Source organism: Vigna angularis, chromosome 2 (genome assembly GCF_016808095.1).
Source record: "Vigna angularis cultivar LongXiaoDou No.4 chromosome 2, ASM1680809v1, whole genome shotgun sequence".
In the NCBI taxonomy this organism is placed as follows: Eukaryota; Viridiplantae; Streptophyta; class Magnoliopsida; order Fabales; family Fabaceae; genus Vigna; species Vigna angularis.
The window spans coordinates 20,207,993-20,216,846 of NC_068971.1; the positions used below are offsets into that span (position 1 = coordinate 20,207,993).

An 8,854-nucleotide genomic window follows, 5' to 3' on the forward strand; every position below is an offset into this window, starting at 1 on the left:
CAACTTATCAAATTGAGAATCAATAGAATCGACCATGGGTGCCTTCCTTTTCGACCCTCGTGACGATGAAGTCCCACCAGATGGGACGGAAGGCACAGATTGAGTCTGTCCCGAACTATATTCATCGACAGATGGAGGAGGTGATGGTGGAGTTGGGTCTCTATACCCTGTCCACTGAGGCTGTTCTGGAATGTACTCAATATTTTGATTCAAATCAACACTGACATGAGGACCAACCCGCTGTCTTCGAGCTTGACGAGCTGTCCGAACACCACTCCCAGTCGCTCGATCAGCTGACCATAACTCGACCATTAAATCGTAGTGTTTTATACTATTAACTCTCCACTTTGCCGCAGTTGGCCGCGACTGCAACAACAAACAGAATAAACACATTGCTTCAATATATGTATAATAAGGATCCACAAAAGTAAGTATTTTTATAAATACCTGAATAAGGTCAAGCTAGACTTCGTCCTCAGCATGAAATGTCATACTTACCGGATTCCACGCAAATCCACTCAATCCAGAAAACAAGTCATGTATCTCACGCCATTTATCTTTCAAGACTTTCTGACGATTTTTAACATTATTTTTTGTAACTGCGACATACCCAACGCTATGAAGATGATCAACTATGTTACTATATGCTTGGGTTGTCCAGCTTCCGTCAACCCTATTACCGATTCGTGATTCCTCAATCATACAGTGTAGTAGACGTGCGTCCATGTCCTCTGTCCACTTCATGAACTCTCTAGTAGGACCAGAGGACTGAATGGCGGCTGCCTTACCTCTATTCATTTTATACCTAATGAGTAAAGAAATATGTAAGAAGTTAAAATTAAACATCCTTAATATAATGTTGTTGTCATACACATAACAAACAATATGAAAGTACAGTACAATAAAATACAATAACTACGATGCTTGGTAATCTCGCCACATGTGATCGGCTATAGAATCCCTAATACTACTACCAATCATATGGTCCTCTTCTCTAACTTGAGATGATGAAACATCATGTTGTTCCCTTTCATTCAACTCGTTATCAACTTCATTGAGTAATGAGTCATCATGATCCACGCCCCGAAGGAAGTTGTGTAATATACAACACGCTAGTATTATATTCGTCATCGTCTCCAATCCATAGTGTGGTTCAGTGCCACTTCCAATGATAGGGAATCTTTTTTTCAACACACCGAAAGTTCTTTCAATTACATTTCTCAACGCTGAATGCCGATGATTAAACAACTCCCGTGCATTTTGTGGTCCTCTACGTGTATATTCTTTAAGGTGATATCTTACGCCTCTATATGGAGTCAAAATTGTGCTTTTCAACATGAATCCTGCATCACCGAGGTAGTATTTTCCTACAATTTTGCACATACAAAGGTAATTAGTCACTACTAAATAACTTCATGCACATGGATTGTTTAGACACTGACCTTGGGGGATAACTAATGGATCATCTCGATCAAGAGCATTTTTTAAAATTCTGGAATCCGATGCAGTGCCTTCCCATCCAGCAAGAACGTATGTGAATTTCATGTCAAAATCATAAGCCGCAAACACATTTTGTGTTGGCCAATCTTTTCTTCCTCGAAATCTCGAAGCTTCAAACGTTGGAACCCTTACCCTAACATGAGTACCGTCAATGGCCCCTAGACAATCCTAAACATAAAAATATGAACTCATCATATAACTCAGAATTTGTTATCATCCTTTCTTAAAATAACATTAACAGATGTAATCAAATAACTACCTTAAAGTACGGATAAAATCGATTGTTGTTCAACACATGTGGATGAACCTCATTTCCTGATGGTTGAATTAGAAATTCTGATTCTAAAGTTAAGATAGCCTCCAACACATTGTGAAAGTGTTTGCTAACCGTCGAACCTGATCGATGAAAGAAAAAGGCCACACTACGATTCTTAACATTATGACCAATTATATGAAGAAATTCAGCAACTTGTTCCTCCACTGTCGACCGAATGGCGTCCTTAACTAACCCAGTCGATCTTACTCTCTCACAAAGATTAATAAATGCTTCTGGACCCATCCGAATAATATCGCGGCACCGATTAGTATGCACAAGATATGACATTAACTGCTCCCTACGACGGTCTCTATCAGGTAGGTAATTGCTTACACTACTGGAATCATTGGAGTACATATTCAATATACTCAATGCGTGTTCAACAATGCATAACATTGTTATTGCCGCCAATGACGTGGTTATTTGTAAGTGTTGACGTATCATTGCGATAATGTTGAAGTCTACACCAACCACATCATCATCTACATCTTCGCGGTCCAAATATGATAAATCTATATATTCTTCCATCTATATTTACTTAAACAATTACACATACATTAATCAAAATCATGCATTACAATATTCATGAAACATAATTCATATATACATTAATACATTCAAATAATCATTATAAATAAATTTTTATAAATACCATCACACAACGTGAACTTGTCATACATTATTTTTACTAAATACATATACATATTCCAAATCATATCCAGGTTTCAAAACTTAACACATTCATATATTAAATAACATTGAAAATATAAATGTTCATGTAATATATTTTATTAATACATTCAAAGTTGTACATGTACACCTAACCATTACTTATATCATTTCCATATATATATATATATATATATATATATATATATATATATATATATATATATATATTACATCCAAAATCATGTAAAACACTTACCTCTTGAAGACCTTCAACACCTTTATGCACACTTCAATATGGTTTCAGCAAGAGATTTCCAGAAATGAATGGCACATGGAATTTTCTTCAAATCACACAACCAATTTGACCTTAGATGGTAACTTGCATTCAAACCTACAGATATAATCATATTCCTATATTAGTTAACACCCCCACATTTCAATGTTTGCACATCACTGAAGTGAACTTTGAATGTTACATTAACCTTACCCAATATCCACAAACTTGACACGTCCACCACGATCACACAACGTCCAACCACAGTGAACACCTGCATAAAAAACACACCGTTAGAGTTCATCGTCTTTCACCCACCATGCACTTACGTCTGTCTCCCACTTCGCGCAACAACCAAATGCAAACTCAACACTCTTCCATGCATTGCAGCAGCTCCGGTGCCCTCTAGTCACCAACATACACCACTTTATCATGTTTCATTGCATCCACAAAGGGTTGAGGTCCTCATTATGTAAGTTTTTGGTCTGTGGGAACCATGGCCGCCCCCTCACTTCTTACTGAAGTAGGTCTCCATACCCTAGTTGAACTGCCGAACCCTTTATGATATGCCCCCTCAACCCCGGAGTGTGCTTGACAACATCCCCATACCGTTCGGGGTCATAACCCATCCACAACCACGGCTCTCCAGCCAGCTCTTGAGGTTTGAACGTCCACCAGTAACGAAAACACCCATTTACGGGAAGCACTGTAATCGGTTACAACCCTCGTAACCGGTTATAGCAATGCACACATTCTTTCACACCTCTGTAACCGCAAAGCCAAAGCTGTAACCGGTTACGCGTGCTATATCCACTGTTCATCATCTTCTCAAACACGCCCATCCCCTTTTCTTCATCTTCAACAATCACCTGCTGCATTCCACCAACATGCACAACCTCCTTCTTCCTCCTCCTCTACAACCCTGCAAATCAAAACCAACAATATGTGGTTGGATACCCGAGTTTTGGTATGTTACTAACCTAACCACTTTCTCTTCTTCGTCTCAACAAAAGCTTGTTCTCTTCCTAGAGTGAGCTTACAGAGCGGAGCACTATCTCTTCGCACAAACCTTACAACACTAGCAACCAATTTAGTAAGCTTCTTACCACTCAATAAATAACATCACCTACCCACAACCAACCACATATGAAATCCCACATTCTGGTCAATGCATCTGTACTGAATTTTCACTACGTGTGGATGCAGGAATCTTTCCTGTTCAATGCCTGTATGAAGCACCGTATCATCAGTAGCTCAGGAATTTTTCAGTGCCCACGCCCCCACGCCAACCTAAGCTTTCTCATGTATGCATAGTGGTAAAGCAAACTGTTAACTATAGAGTCTATATTTATTTAATATACCCCTTCACCATGTAACCGGTTTCTCTGGTGCACTGTGCTATGGAATCGGTTTATTTCTGCATGGGATTCACTTGAATGGAATTTAGTAAAAAGGCTCAGGGCACACACGACATTTCATCCCAAATCAGCTCAAATCTTCTCACATCCGCGGGTGACAAAAAATGGATGAATCCCGCAAATCCGTCTTCACTTTTCCTCGCTCTCTCCCCCAAACGAACACCACGCTGCTACAAATGCTCGCCCTCTAATTCGCATGAACAGTAAATTCTGTTCATGCGAACACAGCATAAAAGTCTGGAACAGGGAAGCCTTTAGATACCTGGATAACTGAGTTAGATAAGATGAATGAACACAATAAAGGTGGAGAGACATAAGTTATTCAACGAACTTAAAATAATTAGCTATAGGCATGAAGCACTGATAAAACAAAAATCAAGGAAAAAATGACTAATAAAGGAGACTTAAATTCAAGATATTTTCACACCATGCTAAATTGGAGGAGGTCAAATAATGAAATTTAAGGAGTGAAAATTCTAGGGCAACGGTGTGAGTGTTAGCCTTTATACAGTAAAGAGCTTACAATAGAGTGCCTCTGGCTCCCCTTTATTTTATTTCTTTTTTAGTTAATATCCTGAAAGTGGTTTATTTTAAAATTGTTTTCATACGTGTCTGGATATATCGTAATTCTCGCAACAAATTCTTTTAACATTAAAATACTATGTGATGGTCTTTTGCAGTTCTACAAAAAAATTTATAATCAGGTCATTGAGTCTACTCTTTACTTCATATACATCACCATCGTGTTTTAAGAGCAAGAGTTTGATAGCAGTTGAAAAACCATTATTTTTATACTTAATTTTGATATTAAAAACATCCTTTTTGACTTAGAAGCTTGATTGAACTCATTCTTGCTTTAGTCTTGTGAATAAGTGAGTAGAGGGTATACTTGATGATTTTATCACTAAATTCCCTTGATTTTGTAGGTTATTGGTATGATTTGGAAGAAGAGAAAAAGTAGAATGCAGAAAAGTCAACCAGAATGTAGAAAAGTCAACAAGTGCAGAAAAGTCAACAAGAATGCAGAAAAGTCAACCAGAGTGGAAAAAAGTAGCGTTGAGCGTCAGTTAAGTGCCGTAAAGCCACTGATGGGCGCCATTTGGGGCGTTGAGCGCCAATTTCGTGGGCTTGGAACCGTTTTCTGTTATTTAGTGGGTTTGGACCTGTTTTTCTGTTATTTTTTTGTTCTATTTAAGGACTTGCATGTCTTAGGTTTTGTATCTTTTGATGGCTTGAGCACAGAAACACACTTTTCACCCCTTGGGGGCAGATTTGGGGATGTGATAGTCTCCTCTTCTCTTTCTAGGGTTTTTCTATCTCTTTCATTCTTTCATTTCATTGTTCATCTAGTTTCTCCATGATAATGGGGAACTAAACCTTATTTGTTGTTGGAAAAGATGTAACCTCTTAAACTCTCATGTATTAAATTTATTCTTATTTTAAATGCTTTCTTCATTAATTGTTAGGGTTTTTCCTCTATGCTCTATGCATGCTTTGTTTAACTCATTCAATTGCATGATTATTGATTTTGTCGATATGGACACATACGGGGAAATCTAGATCTGGGAAAATCCTCCCAAAAGTAATATTACCTAGACATAGGGATAGGAGGGTTGGTTGCCTTTAAGCTTCTGTTCGAATGTAATGCATGATTAATTTCTAGGGAGACAAGACATTGTGAACTAGTAATTAAGAGTAGGCTTTCTTCACCGAGACATCGGATTTAAGGTAAATTAGAAAGTGGCATTAACATTAATGAAGAAGATGAATTCATATATGCATGAGAGTAAACTAGGTGAAATCTAAACCCCAACAACAATATCATCAACTTCATCCATTCATTCTTGTGATTAGCCTCAATTGATCAAATTGCAATCATGTTTATTTTATTGCATTTGCATTCAAAAATCCCAAAATTTGTTCTTTAGAGTCTTAATTAGTTGAGTGATCACATAATTATTTAGTGTCGTGAGTCTCTTGGGAAACGATACTTGGTCTTACCATTTATTATTACTTGATACGATTCGGTACACTTGCCGAAGTGTTAACAGGGTTCAGAAACTAAAAGATAAGCAAGCATACAACAATGGTTGGAGGTTGGCCTTTTTGCTTCCACTTTCTTTCTTATAATCTGAATATGCTTATATGTGTTTGTTTGACATATTTAGATTTATTGAATCTTTAGTATAAATCTGTTTCAGTGAGGAGTTAAAAGAACAGTAGTTAATGAGTTTTTTGAGAAGAGATTATAAAAAACAACCAATGCCATTATGCTTGATAATATAGAATTCCCATCTATATATATGGAAAGTAATAGAATGTTGACATTTACCATCACAAAGGAGGAAACAAGAGCAGCTGTTAATGATTTCCAAAATTACGATTCAATACGAAAGGATGCAATATATCCTCAATACCCAATAATGATAATCCCACACTACAAAAATTTACAATGTTTTCATAAATCATTTTTAGTATTATCGACGGTTTTAACCCCTAGAAAATATGTTTCATGCGATTGTAAAAACTATCGGGAGAAACAGTCTCACTAAATAATTACTGGCAGTTTTTTTTCTAAACCACCCATACTTTCAGATATTTATGGAAAACCGTCAGAATTAACTGGAGTTCGAGAAAATTGTTCCTATTTTCAGGAATTTCATAAAAACCGCCAATAGTTGTTGGAGTTATTGAAAATTGTCGGGACTTGCGTAGATTAACCAAAATCGTAGGTATTTTTTAGGTTTACGTAATCAAAGTTTTCAAAACCACCGGTAATGCAAATAATTATTTTTTATGATTCAAATGATTTGATTAAGATGAAATATATTTAATAATAAACCGTAATATTATGAAACCAAAATAATTATTATTATATAAAATAAACTAAAACTAAAAATAATAAGGTATAAAATTCTTATAAATAGAAAGAAAATAAATAAGGGTCAAAATGCAAGTAAAATAGAAAGAAATGAAATTATACTACTATCAAACTCATAATGGAAATCCAAGAAACAAAAATCACTAGTACGGTCAAAGAAAATGGCATCGGTTATTTTTGCCCATAGGCAGCGGTTCCTCAACCGAGGCATATACTGACGAGGTAAAAATTCTTCCTCTTATGCATCGGTTGTGAACCAAGTTAGTATCTTGTCCTCTACTACCTCCGTTGGGACCTGAACCGAGGCAGTAGAGTGGTTTTTACGTTTTTTTTGCCACACCTTGTGGAGCATGGGGAAGTAGAAGTGCATGCAGAGAGTGGTTACAAAGTGATTCACAAACATTGGGAATTTATTATGAATCCGACCTCTTAAATTGTTCTATTTCTTTGTAGAAGCTTTGAAGAAAGCAAACAATTGATCTCTGGGAGGCATGCCCTCTTTGATGACAGGGTGATTCAAAAACTCTTGGCTCCATTTATATAACTTGGGAAATTTCTCAAGGGTAAGCAATTTCAACCCTGCAATATTTCAACCCAATATCCAATGAAATTGGCAGCAATATCTATCAATCCTATGCTCTCTCCTCCAAAGAACCTTTTCTCCTTCAATGCTTCCTGCAGGATCTCTAAAGCTTCTATGACTTCCTCCGTTGCCTTCTCTCGTCCCTTCTCATCACTCCAGCACGCATTCCATATTGCAGGCACAATCTACAAAAATAAAATTGAATGATGAGTTTGTAAATTGAAGATAGTGTTAGAAATATAAGGTAAAACATACCTTGTCGTCTAAGGTCTTAGCCCAGAAACGTGCCAAGGCTCTGTCATAAGGGTGTTGAGGCAATAGGGGGTTATTATTCCAAGTCTCATCGATGTATTCAACAATAAGAAGCGACTCAGCTAAAGGGTATCCGTTGTGGACGAGAACAGGAACCTTCTTGTGAAAAGGGTTGTATTTGAGCAGGTCATGGCTCTTGTTGGCGAGATCTTCCTTGGAGTATTTGTAGGTTACTCCCTTCAACTTCAAAGCGAGCTCAACCCTGTTGCTAAATAGGCTCGCCCACTTCCCCAAATCACCAAAAATCACTAACCTCATACGAGCACAGAGAACCCAAAAATCCCCAAACGAAACCCTCGCTGCCAAATGCAAAAGCCCTCACCGCGCCACCGTTGCACCATCACCTCACCCTTGTTGCTCCATCGTTGCGCCTTTGTTGTGCTAAGGACGATCCCCTACGAAGGCGCGATCCACCGCCAGTCGCCGCCAACAAAGGCGAGATCATGCCTGAGTCGCGCCTCCCACAGTATCGCCAAGCCCCAAATCGAAACCCTAAATCGAATCGCCAATACCAACCCATAGTGTCGCCAAGCCCCAAATCGAATTGCCAACGCCCTACTGCCACCTCCACGAAAAGGGACCGTGACGTCGCGGAGATGAAGTCGCGCTGGCCGCCCCTCCCTACGCGAAACCACGTCTGAACCTGAAAAGAAAGAAGGGAAGAAGAGAACCCAAAGACAAATCGAAAATGGAAAAGAAGAAGAAGAAGAAGAAGAACGACCCATGCGCCACCGCGAGCCACCACGAACGTCGCCTGGTTGCGTCATCTTCACACCGTTGCTTGGTCGCCTAGTCGCGAGAAGAAGAAGAACCAATAATGAAGGCCAGGGTTTTGAAAATGAAATCTGATTACCCCTTACCCCTTTCGGACCGAAAGTGCTGGAAAGATAGGGTATAT

The 8,854-nt window shown here is 38.3% G+C and overlaps 1 pseudogene; it reads right to left on the bottom strand.

Annotated features, from left to right (window-relative positions):
• Positions 1-7,500: 7,500 nt before the first annotated feature.
• On the bottom strand, positions 7,501-8,476 carry LOC108327374 (probable glutathione S-transferase; annotated as a pseudogene).
• Positions 8,477-8,854: the final 378 nt, after the last annotated feature.